This window comes from Lathyrus oleraceus, chromosome 4, assembly GCF_024323335.1.
Source record: "Lathyrus oleraceus cultivar Zhongwan6 chromosome 4, CAAS_Psat_ZW6_1.0, whole genome shotgun sequence".
Lineage (NCBI taxonomy): Eukaryota > Viridiplantae > Streptophyta > Magnoliopsida > Fabales > Fabaceae > Lathyrus > Lathyrus oleraceus.
Window position 1 is genome coordinate 297,103,184 of NC_066582.1, and position 21,887 is coordinate 297,125,070.

General features: G+C 37.0%; 2 long non-coding RNA genes across 2 annotated transcripts; one reads left to right on the top strand and one right to left on the bottom strand.

Moving 5' to 3' along the window:
• Positions 1-14,750: 14,750 nt before the first annotated feature.
• Positions 14,751-21,544, bottom strand: LOC127075214 (uncharacterized). The gene is made up of 3 exons (XR_007786257.1): positions 21,362-21,544; positions 15,023-15,231; positions 14,751-14,933 (listed from the first exon to the last, which is right to left on the bottom strand). It is a non-coding gene; the product is annotated as an uncharacterized LOC127075214 (long non-coding RNA).
• On the top strand, positions 20,586-21,708 carry LOC127075213 (uncharacterized). The gene is made up of 2 exons (XR_007786256.1): positions 20,586-21,279; positions 21,530-21,708. It is a non-coding gene; the product is annotated as an uncharacterized LOC127075213 (long non-coding RNA).
• Positions 21,709-21,887: the final 179 nt, after the last annotated feature.

Here is a 21,887-nt window from a genome sequence, read left to right on the forward strand (position 1 = left end):
TAGTGTTTATAACCTGATTTTTGTGGACCTGTGGGCTCAAATGAGAGAGGTCCAAGTCCAAGATTTTTTCTTTTATTTATTTATTTATTTATTTATTTTATTATTTTTATTTATTTATTTATTTATTTATTTCTTTTTCTTTTTCTTTTTTTTCGTTTTTTTTTCGTTTTTTTTTTTCGTTTTTTTTTTCAAAACACGTGGGTTTCGCCTAGCGAGCATGACAGCTCATGAACAAACCTTTGCTCCTTCAAGATTAACGTTTTGACTGACGAATAGACCCTGTTGGAAGTAACTCAAGTCTTTCCCTTGTGTTGACTGATCATCTAAATAGAGCCCACAAAGTATCCTGGATGATGTTCAAGCTTCTTGGATCCGATTCCGATTGCCATGATGAAATGCAAATGCTAAATGACCTAAAAATGAATGCATGCATGAGGTGTAAAGCGTATGCTTCCAGGAAAAATGAAGGGTAAATTTTGGGGTATTACACATTGCTTAAGAAGAATTTGGATGCTAACTTCCTCAATGTTTTCTTGTCAAGGGTTGTTGCATCTGTTGGATATTCTTGGTTTTGCAAAAAAGTATTTGATGTCGTGAAACCAAGGTTTACCATCGGCTTCCTCTTCAACCAATTGGTAGTAGGTAGGCTCAACTTTCTGCTCTATCTGAATGAGAGGCGCTTCATTATGGAATCTAACTTGGTACATTGAAGCCAACATAGCTAAAGCATCATCAATTTGATTCTCAGTTCTCGGGATATGACGGAAAGTGATTTCGTCAAAGTATTTTATTAGTTCCATGACATAGGCACGATATGGGATCAACTTGGTATCACGGGTTTCCCATTCTCCTTTGACTTGGTATATCACCAAGGCTGAGTCTCCACATACTTCGAGGATTTTGATTCGGAGGTCAATTGCTGCTTCAATGCCTAGGATGCACGCCTCATATTCTGCTATATTATTTGTGCAATCAAAACACAACCTTACTATGAAAGGAGTGTATCCACAATTCAGATTCAATAGAAAAGCTCCTACGCCATGCCCCATGTAATTAGAGGAACCATCGAACATGAGCTTCCACCGAGATCCGGGTTCAGGTCCTTCATCAAGTCCTGGGATTTTACAATCTTTTACTACCATAATATCTTCATCAGAAAGTCGGATTTCAACGACTGGTAGTCTTCACCAGGCTGGTGTGCCAGGTAATCAGACAACACACTTCCTTTAATGTCTTTCTGGGATACATACTGGATGTCATACTCAGACAGTAACATCTGCCAACGGGCGAGTCTCCCAGTTAAAGCAGGCTTTTCAAAGATATACTTTATTGGATCTATTTTTGAGATCAACAAAGTAGTGTGACAAATCATGTACTTCCTTAGACGGCGAGCAGCCCATGCTAAAACATAAAAAAATTTCTCCAAGAGTGAATGTCGAGTTTCACAATCAGTAAACTTCTTGCTCAGATAGTAGATGGCATGTTCTTTTCGGACGGTTTCATCATGTTATCCCAGCACGCATCCCATCAACTTTTTAAGCACAGTCAAATACATAAAGAGTGGCTTCCGTTGAACAGGTGGAATTAGAATAGGGGGCTCTTGCAGGTATTGTCCGATCTTCTCAAAATCCCTTTGGAAATCTGAGTTCCATTCAACTGCTTGATCTTTTCTAAGCAACTTGAATATAGGTTCACACGTAGCAGTCATATGAGATATAAACCTAGAGATATAGTTCAAACGTCCCAGGAATCCTCTAACTTCTTTCTCTATACATGGAACATGCATTTCTTGTATTGCTCTAACCTTGTCTGGATCTACCTCAATTCCTCGTTGACTAACAATGAAACCAAGCAACTTTCCAGATCGGACACCAAAGGTGTATTTAGCAGGATTCAGCCGTAGTCGGAATTTTCATAGACGCTCAAATAGCTTTGGCAAGTGATCTATATGATCCTCTCCACTTTGGGATTTTGTGATCATATCATCTACATAAACCTCAATTTCCTTGTGCATCATATCATGGAAAAGAGTGACCATTGCTCTTTGGTAAGTTGCCCCAGCATTTTTGAGACCAAATGGAATTACCTTGTAGCAAAATGTTCCCCAAGGGGTGATGAATGTGGTTTTTTCCATGTCTTCTGGAGCCATCTTAATTTGATTATAACCCGAGAATCTGTCCATAAAGGAGAAGACCACGAACCTAGCAGTGTTGTCTACCAGAGTGTCAATATGTGGCAGGGGAAATCCTCCTTTGGACTAGCTTTGTTTAGATCCCTGTAATCAACACACATCCTGACTTTGCCATCCTTTTTGGGCACTGGTACAATATTAGCTACCCATTGAGGGTACTTCACAACTGCTATAAAACCGGCATCAAATTGGCATTTCACCTCGTCACAAATCTTTAGAGCCATGTCGGGTCTTGCTCTTTGGAGTTTTTGCTTCACCGGCGGGAAATCTGGATATAGTGGCAGCTTGTGGATAACAATATCAGTATCTAAACCTGGCATATCCTGGTATGACCATGCAAATACATCTACATATTCTTGTAGTAACTTGATCAATCTGTCTTTGATGATTGCCCCAAGTGTAGTCCCAACTTTGACCTTTTTCTTCTCTTCCTCAGTGCCTAGGTTGATTGTCTCCACCGGTTCTTGATGCGGATGAAGGGCCTTTGACTCATGCTCGAGCAGCCTTTCCATTTCTTCAGGGAAATCACAATCTTCCTCACTATCCTCTTCCGCTTGGTAGATGGGGAATTCAAAGTTATAGGAAGTAATGGGGTCATCAAATTCAACTGGTTTATTGATTATTCTGCATGTTTTTTAATTGATGATTTTTTAGAAAAGTGGAAATAAAATGCAAAATAAATAAAAATATTTTTGTAGTTTTTGAAAGGATCGGCATTTTAAGGAAAGAAAAACAAATAAATGAACGATAAGAATTTGAACAAAATGCTCTTTATTTTGGTATAATGATTTTGAAATTTAAAGTGGCCCTACAAATGATCCGTTAGCCTTGGGCAGAGCTAAGGATTTTGAAAAACAAAAAGAAACACAATTACTTTGACACGGGAAAAACTTCTAGAATCTCAACTGCCTCCCAATTTGTTAAGGTTGTTTCACATCAGTATATCAGATTTGATGCCTCTTCATCTTCAGTGTCGTGCTCAACTACACCAACTTGATCCCTATAAATAAACCCTGTGCTTAGGAAAACTTATTGTATTCTCCGTATGCGGTCCTTTGCAGGGACCAGGGCTTCTTCCTTAGCAGAAGGCTTGTACCCCAAACCGAAACGATCCTTTTTCTTCCTGACATCGATGACTTTCCCCCAACCTGCCGGACCTCCACTTTCAACTGCTGACTTCCCGCTCTTCAAAGAGGCGAACGAAAAACTGGTTTTCTCAATAGGATCCTTTACTTTCGCAAGTGTGGCATTGGCTATTTCAAGTGCTTGGAAAGAAGTCTCTAAGGCATCTTCATCAACCTTGATATAACAGAAAGAGAAGAGTTGACTAATGATAAAATCTTCTTCACCGGAGACAATGACGAGCCTGTCGTTGACGACAAACTTCATTTTCTAATGCAAAGTAGAAGTCACTGCCCCAACAACATGTATCCACGGACGTCCCAAAAGGAAACTATAAGCGGGATTTATGTCCATGACTTGGAAATTGATGGGGAATACATGCGGTCCGATTTGGATTGGTAGCTCTACCTCCCCAACTACTGTCCTCCGGGAACCGTCAAATGCTTTTACCACAAGTGCATTAGGTTTCTTCTCCGAACCTTGGTAAGATAATTTAGCAAGCGCCCTTTTTGGTAAGACATTAAGGGAAGATCCAGTGTCAACTAAAACCCTGGCCAAAGCATCTTCCTGGCACTTTATGGATACATGCAAGGCACGGTTGTGATTTTGCCCTTCCTTGGGTAACTCTTCATTGCTGAAACTTAGAGTGTTGCAAGTTGTGATTTGCCGACCACCCCATCGAATTGGCCAACTGTTATATCCTGGGTAACATGAGCTTGAGCAAGAACTTTCAGTAGAGCCTCCCTATGAGCTTGGGAATTCAGAAGTAAGGACAAGATACATATTTTTGACGGTGTTTGATGTAACTGATCGACTATCTTGTAGTCGCTTTTCTTTATCATTTTCAGAAATTCAATCACTTCACCTGATTGCACCGCTGACTGTACCCCTCCATGTTCTGGGGTAGAAACTATAGTTGTAGCTTCCTTTGTTGGTTCTTGAGGGATTATATTGAAATCGGGAGTATAAATCCGACCACTCCGGGTCATTCTACTGGTCCCTACGATGTTCGTGATATTGGTGTCAACATTCTCCAAGCTTTTCTCATCTTCAACATCTTTGGGTTCTTCATCTACCACTCCATCTACCATAGTTATGTCATATTTCCAAGGCACAACCTTGGTGCTTTCGAATGGAAAGGGGGTAGGCATACAAACTACCACGGGTGATGGATGAACAACATCTTTTCTTTGATAAGTTATCTCAACAGGCTCTGGTAGATTGAAAAAGGGTTCAATTACTGAAATTTCCTCGTTTGTTGCAGGACCAAAAACTTGTAAGACACCTTGATCCATCAAGTTTTGAATATCAGTTCGTACCACTTTACACCCTCTTGGATAAACGACACATTCTTCACAGTTGTTATGACTGACATCAATCAAACTAACTCCCACCAATCTTACATGGAGTGCTAGCAACGGAGTTTTAACATCTTCAACATTTTTTATTATACAAATGTCAGATACATCTTCAATGGCATTAACAGCACCATGCGCCGACAGAGGGTTACTCTTTACGTTGGGTCCAACATCTCGGAATGAAAGGATTTTCTTCTCAACCAACTCTCACACGATATGCTTCAAAGCATAACATCCTTCCAAATCATACCCAGGGGCGCCCTCATTGAAAGGACAATGGGCATCTTGATTGCATCACGGAGGAAAAGGATTAGGTGGAGGACCCAAAGGTATGGGAGTCACCAATCCTTTCTGTAGTAATGATGGATACAACTCAGTGTACGTCATAGGGATCAGAGCGAAAGGAGGTCTACCTCTTTGTACCCTATTCTGATTTGGAAGATTTTGTGGACGTGGAGCTTATTCCCTTGGTTGTTGATAAGCGGGTGATGTAGGTACTTGCTAGTATACTGGTGCTTGTTGAATAGGTTGATAGGCATGAGCTTGTGATTGGTTGAAAGCCGGTGTGACTGCTGCCACATACGGTTGTTGAATATACTGCACTGGATAAGTTGATTGTTGCTGAGAAAATTGACGTTGCTTCTTCCACGAGTGACTCCTTCTTTGACTGGTTGACACTGCGTTTGCTTCACCCTCTTTCTTTCTTTGAAAACCTCCAGAATTTTTTTTGACATTGTTACCGGATGTTTCAGTGGTGGTTATCATTTTGCCATTCTTCAATCCAAGCTCGACTTTTATGCCCACGACAACCAAGTCATAGAAACTTGCTAATACGTTACTCACCATCCTTTCATAGAACATGGGCTTTACTGTATCCATGAACCAATCTTCTAACTCCTTCTCAACAAGGGGTGGTTCGACTTGCGAGGCCACTTCCCTCCATCGTTGTGTATATTCCTTAAAAGACTCGTTATCTTTCTGGGACATGCTGAGCAATTGCCTCCTATCCGGGGTCATATCCATGTTATACTTATAATGCTGGATGAATACATGAGATAAGTCCTGGAAACAGCGAATTCTACTTTGATCAAGGCTTAAGTACCACTTAGAAGGAGCACCCCTCAAGCTGTCTTGGAAGCAATGTATCATAAGTTTATCATCCTCCACGTGAGCCGCCATTTTTCGGTAGTACATAATGAGGTGACTTTTAGGACATGAGTGACCCTCGTACTTATCGAAATCTGGGGTCTTGAATTTCGAGGGAACCACGAAACCAGACACTAGGCACATCTCCCTAGCAGCAACACCAAAGACTTGGTCACCTTCCATAACCCTTAACCTTTTCTAAAGACTCTGAAAATTTTCCTTCATTCCTCTTATGTCTTCATGCCTTTCATCATCTTCATCAGAAAAATCCGGAGCATGTTATAGATCTTCAAAATAAGGTTGCACATGTGCATGGATAAGGGGTGGTGCAAATGTGTGGACCACGGGATGAGCTTCATTGATAATTGGTAGAGGAACCGTCTGCTAAGTGGATTGTACAACTCCAGGGGCGCCTTCACCTGGAAGTGTGAAACCGGGAGGTAAACCGAAGACTAGCCAAGTAGTAGGCTTTGTCCTTGCAGGTTGGGGTTCAATCGTAGGACCAGTGATTTCTGAAATGACCGTCGTTTGAGTGTCTAATTTGGCCTTAATGACTTGTAGTATCTCCATGACATGACCCATGTTTCCTCGTAGGTCCTCAAGTTCTGAGCTTACTCTCTCCAATTCTTGTTCTTGATCTGCCATTCTTTAACGAGCGATGACTCTAGTGTTGTAGTGGTGTTAAGGACTCAGTATGTAACAACTGAAGTGAGAAAACAGAATGAGTTTTTATTTATTTATTTGGAGAATGCATGAATGTATGTATGAATGCATTATGAAATTATATGTTTATTTATTTTTAGGGATTCTTATAAACTTTGCAGTTGTTGAGCACACACTTTGAAAGTAATGTGAACAGAAATAGAAGAAAATAGTCAGAAGTTGATGCAAAAATTCAATACCCATTCATTCAATGAAGCCAAAAAGTACGAAGTATACAGTCAAAGTGGGTACAAAATATTAATCCAAATACAAAAATTGGAAATATCACGAAGCAAACAACTTAAAGAGTCTTCTTAGCAACTCACTCTTTGTGGGCCTTCAATTCTTCTTTGAATCTTCGCATCATCCTTTCGCAAAGCAAAACAAGGTCACGAGCCGATGGATGAGTGTTGCTTTCATCCATGTCCTCTAGAGCATTTTCTAATTTTCATGGTAAGTCTATGGCCACACCATTACAAAACTCTATGAGGTTAGCCAACTTCGTACGGTATGCAACAACACTTGGCTGCAGAAGGTTGATGATGCGTTCATACTCATCCAATATCTCATTCAAATGCTTCCTATGATTTAGCCAACCCATGATTTGGCTCTTTAGAGACTCATATTGTTCCTTCCAATAACTAGCTATCTCCTTGTTGGTATTCAGCTCATCACACTTCTCTTCCCAGGCTTTAGGGCATATTTGAGAGGCTCTTTGGGCTCGTTCCTTAAGACGTCTTTCACACACCACTTCATCTTCGGAGCTTCAAAGTTTCTCCTTCAGTTCTTGGATTTGGGATTCAAGCTCCTCCCTTACCTCCTTCTTTTGCTTAGTGGCTAGGTCCAACCAACGCTTCCACTCTTGTCCATCTCTTTTGGCCTTAGCTAACTGATCATGGAGTGAACCTAATCCACTATCCGCCTGATCTAGGCACTCCAAGACTCTTTCCTTGAGATCTTTCTCAATTTTGTTCTTTTTACGACTCTCCTCCAAAAGTTCCTTCCTTTGGTTACTCTTCCTCTTGAGAATCATATTTTACCCAGTTTCTCTGTAGAGTTCAGATTGCAGATCCTCTTTCTCCTATCCCAGTTTAGCTACCATGGCTCGAAGTTCTTCCACCTCTTCAAGAGAGACAGGGATTGGTTCTGGTGAGGTAGACTTTAGAGTAATCTCTATAGAAAAAGGGAGCTTCACAACTTTGATCCTCTCTGAGACCCATTGTTGATAAGGAACCCTTGCTGCACCATTCTTATTTACTAATTTTGTTCCTATGGTATGCACCTTTTCCCAAGATCGGATGATCTTACGGAGTAGAAAAGGATCATTGGTTCCTATATCATTCAAAACCATCTCTTCTAACTCTTTATCATCGGGCTTCCCACACATAGGGTATCCAAACTATCGTAGAGCTAACATGGGGTTGTAGCTGATGCAACCTTTAGATCTTATTAGTGGTACATTTGGGAAACTACCACAATTGACAATGATTTCTTCAACATTCAGCTTGTGTCGGTATCAAAGGATATCCTTACTAGACAAAGACACCAGAGTTCTTGCCCAATCCTCATTGGACATTTCACTGATGTGAGCATTAGGCTTGAACACATATGAGATAAGCCAATTATAGAGAAAAGGAAGGCAACATATCAACATTCCATTCTTCTTTTGATGTCGAGTATGCAAATTATGAAAAGTGTCATCTAGTAGTGGAGGAACCAAACTTTGTTTATCCTTCCAAACGACCCAAAAGATACTTATGGCAGTTGAATCTATAAAACCTTCATGGGTTGGGAACAATACTAGCTCATATATGAGAAGAGCTAATATATTTGCCAATGCATCCCAATGATGTATCACAAACAACCTTTCTTCTTCTTCTTCTAGGTAAGCCCTCCAAAAACCAAAGAGATTCTCCCTTTTCTTCCAATTAGACAATGCATCAGATATGGGGATGTGGAGTGCAAAGGCCAACTTCTCTACCTCAGGTACCTGACCAATCCTATTATACGGTGTCTTTCCTTTCATACAAAATCCCAAGAGTCGGTCGAATTCCTCCAAGGTTGGAGTCAACTGAAAGTCTTGGAATAAGAAACTTCGAAGTGGAGGATCATAGAACTGAGCCAAAGCGGTGATGGATGGTGTTTGAACATCTACTAAGAGGTGATCCAAAATCTGGCCAAACTTTTCTTGCAAAGTAACCCTGAAGCATGCGGGAAGTTCATTCAAAAGTCTTGATATGTTAGCGGTATCTGGCATTTTAGCTTTGAATGGTAATGCTTTCCTTCTTTCTAAACCCAGTACAAACTTTTTATGCTAGCAACTGCGTGTTCAAGAATTCCCTGAAAACAAAATCAGTATGAGTGTCATGATGTTATGCAAATGATCAAGAATGCATGGTATTTGGTTTTGGGATGTCATAAGGTAACTCAAAACACCCTATTTCGTAGGCTTCTTAACAGATAGTTCTAAGTTGGTTACCCATAAACCCACTCACGGGATAGTTTCTACATTTTTGATAAGGTTCCCAGAGTCATGGACCATAATCGTATCAACATCATGCAACAAGCTAGCCGCTTTATGACAAGAGTGACGAAAGGTCTCTTCTGAGTGGGGTTTTCATGTTGGGTGCAACAAGGAGAAGCCCTTGGAGTCCAACATTACGCAACCACCAAAGCAGAAACTGGTTCTAAGAGGGGATCCTAGAGTCATGCACCCTTCATGAATCAACGTCATGCGACATGCTAGTTGTCTTATAACGAGATCTACAAACAGGTCTACTCTAGGGGAGTCTTCATGCTAGACACGCAAGGAGTAGCCATTGGGGACTAACACTACACAACTTACAATTCTAACTTATGTGTTCTCTCTTCTTTTTCCAAAGCTCGGGTGTAGAGCTTTATTCATGATATCCAAACCCAAAGCCCACACATAAATATATACAGATATAAGAATGTGTTAAAGCAAAGATAAAGAAAAACATATAACATATAAGAAAAGGAAATAAACAAAACTAACACACATACTGTTGGTGTAAGCCCTAGAGGCCAATATTTTTGGTACTTGTATCGAATTATTTATTAATAAATAATAAAAGGCTTTTTCTTTATTATGGTTGATTAATAAAGTCCCTGGAATAGATAGTCCGTTTAATGTATTAAGTGTGACTTAATCATGAGAGCACATTAAACATAAGGACACTATTCTTAAAGTATCCGTAGTCGAGCTTTAGTGTGAAGTGGGATAACATTAAAGCATTAAGACTATTATATTTGTAGATTGATGATCACATCTCATCGATCATGGATAAAGAGTTATCAAGTCTTAAACATAGGTATGAATATTAGGAGTAATATTTATACCGGATTGACCCGCTATGAGAATACTATATAGAAAGTTATGCAAAGTGTCATAAGTTATTCTCATGGTGACAATAGTGTATACCACTCTTCCACCTGAAACCACTATGGATCCTAGATGTAGAGTCGAGTGCTTTATTGTTGATCCAACGTTGTCCGTAACTGGATAACCATAAAGACAGTTAATGGATACTCCACAAAGCATGTTGAGGGACATGAGTGTCCTGGATGGAATTTGCCAATCCTGCGTAACAGGATAAATGTCTATGGGCCCAATATTGAATTGGACAAGGATGACACGATCTATACCTTGTGTTCAATATAGACATAAGGGCAAAGGGGTAATTATACACATAATTATTATCACAGGAGGTTTTGTCAGATCACATGACATTTTCGTGTCTTGGGTAGCAGTGATGTGTTGCTAGATACCGCTCACTGTTTATTATGTTAAATGCGTGATTTAATATAATTGCCAACGTCGCAAAAACCTACAGGGTCACACACAAAGGACGGATTGATGAGAAATAGAGTAACTAAGGAACACCGTAAGGTACGGTGCACTTAAGTGGGAGATGAAATATGGTAAGGTACCAAATACTTAAGTGATTTTGGCATATTATGAGATATGGGCCAAAATACACTTAAGTGGGCTTTTTAGCTTGAAGCCCACACAAGTGGTTCTATAAATAGAACCCCTTGGGTAGAAGCATTGTCACTCCACTCAGACTCAAACTCAAGTGAAGACTTGGAGTTTCGTTTCCCCCCCTCTCTCACTCAAAGCCTTCATTCGTACCAGCTAGCACTGAGATTGAAGGAATCCGTTTGTGTGGACTGAGTAGAGACGTTGTCATCGTTCAACGTTCGTGATCACTTTGTTGATCTGTATCAAAGGTTTTTGATCATTATCAGAGATCTGCACCAAAGGTTTGAATCGCCACAAGAGGTAACGATTCTATCACTGATCATGCCCATTCGTAAGGATCACTAAATGGAGAAATTTTTAAATTCCGCTGCACCTTGGATGGCAATTCTCCTTCAGTGGTATCAGAGCCACCTACGAAACCATGAATCTGATAACTGTTTTTGTTCTGTATTAATATGATTAAAGACAGAATGAATCAAAGATTAAATTGAGATCGATCAAGTTACATATATGTGATATATGTAATCCTGATGCAAAATACATTATATATGATATAGTGTTCTCGTTTCGTTCATTCAAACACTCAATGATTGTTTTCCTTTGAGCGATCAATTTGCTTCTTGATCCGATATTAGTATGGTGAAGCAATGACGTGTTGATCAATCATACTGAATTAACAATCGAGATGTGTTTGACGGTCTGAAATTGGTGCATCAGGGTTAGTGACGGCACAAGGGTTGTGTTGTCAGAGAGTTATGCGATTGGGGTTTGACTGCACAAGAGTTGTGCTTTCTAAACACTTTTTGGAACAGTGTTAACTGGTTAACGCGTATGGTTAACCGGTTAACGAAATACGAAATAATTTTTTTTTTTGAGTTTTTCAACAGTGTTAACCGGTTAACGCAAGGCGGAAAACAGTTTTCCAAGACATTTTCAAACAGTGTTAACCGGTTAACGCAAGGCAGAAAACAATTTTTTTCATATTTCAAACAGTGTTAACCGGTTAACGCATATGGTTAACCGGTTAACGCAAGGAAATTTTCACCCGTTCGGCTAACTCAGTGCTTTAAAAGTATCAAGTGTTGATACGAAAAGCGACATCGATTTTAAATGAATTGTTCATTAAAATGTGGTGATCGGTCGTTGAGATTTAATTTGATTTTAATTAATTAAAGGAATTCATAATAATAATAAAGTGTTTATTATTGTCTTGTGGTGATCGGTTATGGCCTTAGTCTTCCTTTATTTTGTTTTGGGTTTTAAAATAGGACATGCGTATCGTGCCTCTCTCTTTATCTCCCAAATGTAACTTCTTTTCTCATCTCACTCCCTCATATGTAAAACGAGTTTCTTTTGTAATAAAATGATATGAAGAAAGCAAAGAAGTCAGTGCCAAAGGAAGACAACCTTGAAGATCTTGCTTGGAGAAGCTTAGATCGTTGTAGGTTAGCCTAGGATCTCTCATTGGCTTGGGAGAACAATTGCGCTAGGGGCCATAACTGTTTCATTATGTATGTATGTTGATGCATGTGAATGTATGTTGATGCATGTGAGAGACGGTTTATATGATAAACAAGCCGGTGAGATCAGAAAATTGCAATTCCCTCAAATTAAATATTAAGTTTATGCTTTCCAAGTTTTAACACTCATCAAGACTAGTAATGGATAATGTAGGTTTCGCCTACGCGAGGTGCATGATCTATATATTAATACATGGGTATTAATTTATCTACTTCTGCATCATGGGTATTAGATACTGGATGCGGTTCTCACATTTGTACAAATGTGCAAGAACTAAAAAGGAGTAGAAAATTGGCAAAAGGTGAAGTCGACCTACGAGTTGGTAACGGAGCAAAGGTTGCTGCCTTAGCCGTAGGAACTTATGAATTGACTTTACCTAGTGGTTTAATAACTCAGTTAGAGAACTGTTATTATGTACCAGCAATTAGCAGGAATATTATTTTCATTTCTTGTTTGGACAAGTTCGGTTTTTCATTCATAATAAAGAACAATTGTTGTTCAATTTATTTGAATGATATATTCTATGCTACTGCTCAAATGAACAATGGATTATATGTCCTTGATCTTGAGATGCCAGTTTATAACATTAATACTAAAAGGATGAAACCTAATGAGTTAAATCCGACTTACCTTTGGCATTGTCGATTAGGCCACATAAATGAGAAACGCATTTCCAAACTCCATAAAGATGGACTATTGGACTCTTCTGATTATGAATCAAATGAGACATACAGATCTTGTTTAATTGGAAAGATGACAAAGTCTCCATTCACAGGAAAAGGTGAAAGAGCTAATGATCTTTTGGCCCTCATACATACTGATGTATGTGGTCCACTGAACATACCAGCCAGAGGAGGTTTTCAGTACTTCATCACATTCACTGATGATTTCAGTAGATATGGTTATGTGTATTTAATGAAACACAAATCAGAGTCCTTTGAAAAGTTCAAAGAATTCAAGAATGAAGTACAAAACCAACTAGGTAAGAATATTAAAGCTCTTCGATCAGATCGAGGTGGTGAATATTTAAGCCTAGAGTTTGATGACCATCTAAAAGAGTGTGGGATCCTATCCCAACTCACTCCTTCTGGAACACCCCAATGGAATGGTGTGTCTGAGAGAAGAAATCGAACCTTGTTGGACATGGTCCAATCCATGATGAGTCACGCCGATCTTCCAAACTCCTTTTGGGGACATGCGCTATTGACAGCAACTTACACACTTAACCGTGTTGCATCCAAAAAGGTTGATAAGACACCATATGAGATATGGAGCGGTAAGAGACCACATATGTCTTAGATGAAGATTTAGGGTTGCGAAGTTTATGTGAAACGACAAATTTCAACTAAGCTTGAGCCCAAATCTGACAGATGCTTATTTGTGGGGTATCCTAAAGAAACAAGAGGATATTACTTCTACAATCCTTCTGAGGGCAAAGTGTTTGTCGCTCGAACTGGAGTTTTCCTAGAAAAGGATTTTATTTCCAAAGGAACCAGTGGGAGGAAAGTAGAGCTTGAAGAAATTCAAGAATCACAAAGCATCGATACACCTATGGAGGAATTAAACTTAATTCATGGTGTTGACTATGATGAAACCTAAGCTACTACTTAGGTGTATCGATGCTTTGTGATTCTTGAATTTCTTCAAGCTCTACTTTCCTCCCACTGGTTCCTTTGGAAATAAAATCCTTTTCTAGGAAAACTCCAGTTCGAGCGACAAACACTTTACCCTCAGAAGGATTGTAGAAGTAATATCCTCTTGTTTCTTTAGGATACGCCACAAATAAGCATTTGTCATATTTGGGCTCAAGCTTAGTTGAAATTTGTCGTTTCACATAAATTTCGCAACCCCAAATCTTCATGTAAGACATATGTGGTTTCTTACCACTCCATATCTCATATGGTGTCTTTTCAACCTTTTTGGATGGAACACGGTTAAGTGTGTAAGTTGCTGTCAATAGCGCATGTCCCCAAAAGGAGTTTGGAAGATCGGCGTGACTCATCATGGATCGGACCATGTCTAACAGGGTTCGATTTCTTCTCTCAGACACACCATTCCATTGGGGTGTTCCAGGAGGAGTGAGTTGGGATAGGATCCCACACTCTTTCATATGGTCATCAAAATCTAAGCTTAAATATTCACCACCTCGATCTGATCGAAGAGCTTTAATATTCTTACCTAGTTGGTTTTGTACTTCATTCTTGAATTCCTTGAACTTTTCAAAGGACTCTGATTTGTGTTTCATTAAATACACATAACCATATCTACTGAAATCATCAGTGAATGTGATGAAGTACTGAAAACCTCCTCTGGCTGGTATGTTCAGTGGACCACATACATCAGTATGTATGAGGGCCAAAAGATCATTAGCTCTTTCACCTTTTCCTGTGAATGGAGACTTTGTCATCTTTCCAATTAAACAAGATCTGCATGTCTCATTTGATTCATAATCAGAAGAGTCCAATAGTCCATCTTTATGGAGTTTGGAAATGCGTTTCTCATTTATGTGGCCTAATCGACAATGCCAAAGGTAAGTTGGATTTAACTCATTAGGTTTCATCCTTTTAGTATTAATGTTATAAATAGGCATTTCAAGATCAAGGACATATAGTCCATTTTTCATTTGTGCAGTAGCATAGAATATATCATTCAAATAAATTGAGCAACAATTGTTCTTTATTATGAATGAAAAACCAAACTTGTCCAAACAAGAAACGGAAATAATATTCCTGCTAATTGCAGGTACATAATAACAGTTATCTAACTAAATTATTAAACCACTAGGTAAAGTCAATTCATAAGTTCCTACGGCTAAGGCAGCAACCTTTGCTCCATTACCAACTCGTAGGTCGACTTCACCTTTTGCCAATTTTCTACTCCTTTTTAGTCCCTGCACATTTGTACAAATGTGAGAACCGCATCCAGTATCTAATACCCATGATGCAGAAATAGATAAATTAATTTCAATAACAAAAATACCTGAAGTTGAAGTCCCTACTCCATTCTTCTTATCTTCCAGGTACTTTGGGCAGTTTCTCTTCCAGTGTCCGGTCTTACCGCAATGGAAGCAAGTGCCTTCTTTTGCTATGCCTCCACTAGGCTTTAAAGCAGCAACGGTCTTACCACAATTTTTCTTTGTCAAGGATCGATCGCAAGATGTTGCTAGAGGTGTTTGTTGTCATGGTAATCTACATAAGAATTAATGAAAATATAAGTATCATTGACATATTTAATTAGGCCTTTAATTAAACATGCTCCCACTATTTTATTCAAAAACAAATGACCCTCATCATTTGATTCGGAAAATCCCGTTGGAAGATGTTCTAGTGGGTCGAGATCCATATTTCACTTCGTTCTAAGTCCGCGTAGGCGGATTACACAAAACTAGGTTATTTAGATAGGAACTCCTTCCAATTGTATCTCATACAACTCTCGAAAATTTCAGTTGGGTGAATAACTCCTTATTCCAATCCATCATATGGATTATTCCCAACTCTTGCTTCTAAACATATATATAATCTTATTATAATTTATTTAGTTAAGTTTGACCCATTGTTTTAACAGTTGGATATTACAATTATCCCATCGCACCTTACTAATATATAGATCATGCATCTCGCGTAGGCGAAACCTACATTATCCATTACTAGTCTTGATGAGTGTTAAAACTTGGAAAGCATAAACTTTATATTTAATTTGAGGGAATTGCAATTATTTTGATCTCACCGGCTTGTTTATCATATAAACCGTCTCTCACATGCATCAACATACATTCACATGCATCAACATACATACAAACAAAATGAAACAGTTATGGCCCCTAGCGCAATTGTTCTCCCAAGCCAACGAGAGAACCTAAGCTAACCTACAACGATCTAAGCTTCTCCAAGCAAGATCTTCAAGGTTGTCCTCCTTTGGCACTGACTTCTTTGCTTTCTTCATATCATTACTTTACATAAAAGAAACTCGTTTTACATACGAGGGAGTGAGATGAGAAAAGAAGTTACATTTGGGAGATTAAGAGAGAGGCACGACACGCAGGTCGTATTTTAAAAACCTAAAGCAAAATAAAGGAAAACTAAGACCATAACCGATCACCACAAGACAATAATAAACACTTTTATTATTATTATTAATTCCTTTAATTAATTAAAATCAAATTAAATTTCGACGACCGATCACACTACGCAGAGTTAGCCGGGGGTCCTAGAGGCCAATACTTTTGGTACTTGTATCGAATTATTTATTAATAAATAATAAAAGAATTTTTCTTTATTATGGTTGATTAATAAAGTCTCTGGAATAGATAGTCCGTTTAATGTGTTAAGTGTGACTTAATCATGAGAACACATTAAACATAAGGACACTATTCTTAAAGTATCTGTAGTCGAGCTTTAGTATGAAGTGGGATAACATTAAAACATTAAGACTATTATGTTTGTAGACTGATGATCACATCTCATGGATCATGGATAAAGAGTTACCAAGTCTTAAACATAGGTATGAATATTAGGAGTAATATTTGTACCAGATTAACCCGCTATGAGAATACTATATAGAAAGTTATGCAAAGTGTCATAAGTTATTCTCATGGTGATAATAGTGTATACCACTCTTCGACCTGAAACCACTATGGATCCTAGATGTAGAGTCGAGTGCTTTATTGCTGATCCAACGTTGTCCGTAACTGGATAACCATAAAGACAGTTGATGGGTACTCCACAAAGCATGTTGAGGGACATGAGTGTCCTAGATGGAATTATCCTATCCTGCGTAACAGGATAAATGTCTATGGGCCCAATATTGAACTGGACAAGGGTGACACGGTTTATACCTTGTGTTCAATATAGACATAAGGGCAAAGGGGTAATTATATACATAATTATTATCACAGGAGGTTTTGTCAAATCACATGACATTTTCGTGACTTGGGTAGCAGTGTTGTGTTACTAGATACCGCTCACTGTTTATTATGTTAAATGCGTGATTTAATATAATTGCCAACGTCGCGAAAACCTATAGGGTCACACACAAAGGACGGATTGATGAGAGATAGAATAATTAAGGAACATCGTAAGGTACGATGTACTTAAGTAGAATACGAAAGATGGTAAGGTACCAAATACTTAAGTGATTTTGGCATATTATGAGATATGGGCCAAAATGCACTTAAGTGGGCTTTTTAGCTTGAAGCTCACACAAGTGGTTCTATAAATAGAACCCCTTGGGTAGAAGCATTGTCACTCCACTCAGACTTAAACTCAAGTGAAGACTTGGAGTTTCGTTTCCCCCTCTCTCTCACTCAAAGCCTTCATTCGTACCAACTAGCACTGAGATTGAAGGAATCCGTTCGTGTGGACTGAGTAGAGACGTTGTCATCGTTCAACGTTCGTGATCACTCTGTGGATCTGTATCAAAAGTTTTTGATCATTATCAGAGATCTGCACCAAAGGTTTGAATCGCCACAAGAGGTAACGATTCTATCACTGATCATGCCCATTCGTAAGGATCACTAAATGGAGAAATTTTTAAATTCCGCTGCGCCTTGGATGGCAATTCTCCTTCACATACGAAAACCTAACTAAACTAGGGTTGACTCGCTTAGGAGACGTTCATGTCTCCCCAGTAGAGTCGTCATCTGTCACACCTCGAAAAATGAGAACACGACCTAGCGAAGCACAATCGCGCGCTCGCGGGATGGACTGAACAGAGTCGTCACCGAACTTTATTTATTCCCAAAGAGGGTAAGGGAAAATATCGATAAAACCCCTAAAAGAAAGGATAAGATATGGTCATCACACCCAATATCTGGGTTCGGGAGTCGGTTACACAAGGGGAAGGTATTAGCACCTCTCACGTCCGTTGTATTCAACGGGAACCGTTAAGTTGATTTTGAATTGAATGTTAGTTTATGTTAGTTTCTAGTCTTCTACTTATTTGGGATAGGAAAAGAAAGATAAGAGAAATATTTTTGATTTTTTATCAATGAGAAAGGACCTAAAAAGGTTTTTATTAATAGGGGGCAAAGAACAAAAAAAAGATTCTTTATTAATGGGCCTGACAAGATTTCGCAATCCTGCTCCTACGTATCTCTGGGTGCAATAGAGAATTTAAGGCTTACGTAGTTCTTGATAGAAAATGTTTGTTTGTTTGTCGATTTTAGCGAAAGCTATGTTGTATTAATCGACAAAAACATTATTTTACCCAAAATAGATGAGGAGCGGACGTATACCACACATCGAATGGATTTACAAATCAACATTCGGGAAAACGTCATTTATCTCAACTCAACAATTGTGGATGAAGCATTGCTTTGCATCATCTTAAGACAAGATGTCTTTCATTTATGAAAAGGTTTTGAGATCGCAGGGCGGCGAAAATATAGTTTGATTGGTTGGGTATTTTTTATAAGTGAATGACGAACACTTGATGAGAACGATACATAAGCCTCGGGATCAATCATTTGGGGTTCCACCGGAATGCTAGATTCCAATGGTCCTTTTTTCATTTGAATTAATTGAGAAAATTGTTTGATGGACAACAAACACTTGATAAGAATCAATTGTTCAAAGAGTTACGCCAGAATGCTTGATCCCAACGGCCCTTATTTTGTCTAAGTTAACTAAAGTGTTTTAGTGACGAAAGAAAAGAATGAACGGTTAATCCAAAACGCGAGGCTCATGACCGATCATTCGAGGGTTCCCACCAGAATGCTAGATTCCAATGGTCCTCTTCTTTCGAGTTATTTGAAAAAAGGTTTTAATATTTTAACTTAAATAATAAAGCGTTTGAATTGGGATAAGAAACAAATTAATCAGATTAAAAGGTACAATTTGGGATAGGATCGAAGTTTAAGAAATTAGTCATAAGTATTTTATTCTATTAATTAATCAACATCATTACTAGATATTTATTTAGTTATTTATTCATAATATTCTAACAATAATAAATAAAACTACAAAGAAAATGATATTATTTGGAAAAATAATAATTCTATAGTTATTCAAATATTTAGAGAAAATAGCAAGAAATAAAGTTGGAGAAAAATACAATTATATATTTTTTTATGTCTAGTAAATTAAAGTGAGAAAATAAGACCAACTTAATATTAAACATATGCATTTAAAAAGTCTGATAATAAAACAATTAAATACTTTTTTTTTGTTCTCTTTAAAATCTAACTAAAATAATAACAAAAGAAAATAAATTAAACATATTTTTTATTTTATTTTTCCTAACATAATCTAATAATAATAAGAAATGTAATTAAATTAACTCTTTAAATATTCTTTTATAACACAATCTAAAAAACATAATGAAAATAACTAAATTAATTTTTTTTATGATTTTTATAACATGACCTAAACTAAAATAAAATAAATGGTAAACTTGTTTTTTTTTTGAATTTTAAATGACATAATCTATAATTAAAATAAAATAAATGGTAAACTCCGTTTTTGGAATATTTTAGGACATAACTTAAAATTAAAAGAAAATAAATGGTAAACTCTTTTTTGGAATATTTATGACATAACATAAAATTATAATAAAATAAAATGGAAAACTTATTTGTTTTGAAAATGTTTTATGACATAATCTAAAATTTAAAGAAAATAAATGGTAAACTTAATTTTTATGATTTTTTATGATATAATCTAAAATTAAAAGAAAATAAATGGTAAACTCTTTTTTTGAAATATTTTTGTGACATAACCTAAAATTAAAATAAAATAATTGGTAAACTTAATTTTTATTTTTTTTATTTTTATGACATAATCTAATAATAATAATGAAAAATAACTAAATGAAATTATTTTTAAAATTTGTATAAGTTAATCTAAAATACAAGAATATATATGGAAAACTATTTTTGATTTTATTATTATGATTTCTATGTGTTTATTTATTTATTTTTATTTAAAAAGATATAACAAAATAAAACTTCTAAACATCTATAAAAAAAATTTAAATAAAATTAAAATAGATATAAAGAAAAAAGATCTAAGTTTCTACTAATATTCATCTTATTTGGTGTTTTAAGAAAATGAAACTCAAAATTATAATTTTAATGAAAAAGTTGATTCTAATGTTTTAAGAAAAGAATGAATGGTTAATCCAAAACGCGAGGCTCGGGACACATCATTCTATGGTTTTTATCGGAACGCTAGATTCCAATGGTTTGAATTTGGATAAGAAACTGTTTAATCAGATTCGAAAAGTACTTTGTATTGAAACAAGATTTCGTTATTCTATTTATTTGATCACAAATCAACATAATTATTTATTTAATCTGCAATAAAAGATTGATAAATAGAAATGTAGGATGAATAACAAAAATAAATTAGAAATCACAACTACATGTATTATCCAACTAGTAATAAAAAATATTCAAATAAACTAATTTTAAAAAAAAAACTCAAAATTAATTTTTATTTTTTTAATAACAATAAAAAACTAATTTTTTTCAATGTTTTAACAAAAATAAGAAATGGAGATTCTAAAAAAATAAATTAATGAAACCAAAAACTGTCAAGGCCAAGGATTTAACTAGAGGCCTGGTGGGAAACAGCAGATCCTTCAACCACCAGGCCACAAGTGGCTAGTTGGAAGATTAACGTGTTCGATGATACATATATAAAACTATCAGAAACCAAAATAATAAAAAATCAAGGAGCTTGGGCTAGGGGTGGGCGGATAGAGGCCCGCATAAAAAAACAAACTCATGGCCTGAGGCGGGTCGGACCCGATCCGACTCCAATGGACTAAAACAAAATAGGCAGCACATTGGAAACCCTAAATCCAAACGAAGCCACCACCTCCCTTTCTGAACTTCTTCTTCACGAATGCTCAGGAACAAAAGACAATGGAAACTCTTCCAACCATGGCGCTCACGATCGGTCTCGCTCGTTTTCATCTTCTGTTTTCTCTCACACTTCTTCCTTAAAAAACCGTGACTCCTTTATGATAACCTTTCTCTCTCGAAAAAAAATATACAGAAATGACACAAAAAAAAATGACCAACAGCCATAAGTTGGGAACGAGATTTGGAAACGAGATTTGGGAATGAGATTTGGTAATGATATTTGGGAATGAGATTTGGTTTTGGGAACGATTTGGGAACGAGATTTGGTAACGAGATTTGGGAATGAGATTTGGTTTTGGGAACGAGATGTGGTAACGAGATTTGGTTTTGGTAACTGATTTTGGTGTTACTCTAACAGAAATGAAACTCTGAGGTGATAATACTGATGCACTTGTTTATGAATGCAAAAAATAAAATAGACAGAAAGAAATAGACAGAAGCAATGAGAACCTTACCTGAAGTGATGCACTTGCTTTGCATGATTTTGTATTGTTTACTGTTATTATTATGGTTGTTCAAGACATGATTATAGATTTCGCTCAATGTGTGTGGTTGTTCGATTTGTTATGATGTTTTTTTTATATATATCCAATCCCCCTTCTTACTGCCTGTCAATTTTATAGGGAAGAAGGAATTTGAAAAGTTGAAGGATGATGGATAAGGAATGGATGCAAAGGCATCAAAGTGGTCTGCTATACTTTTGTCATTCTAATGAAACTGTATTGTTGTATTTTTCTGCACCTTTGAACTTGTCTTGTTGTGACCAAAACTTTGTTGTACATTTCATTACTTTTCTGCAGCAGTACTCTTTATTTCCTTTTCTTTGCAAGTTTCTTGGTTATGCCTTAATTTGCAACACATTTCCTACTTTCTGTTATTTTTGACACTATTTGATTTTTTTTGGTATAATATTAATGTAAAGTAGAAAAAATAATTTATTTGCACTTTTTAATGTAAATATAATATTACTGTAAAGTAGAA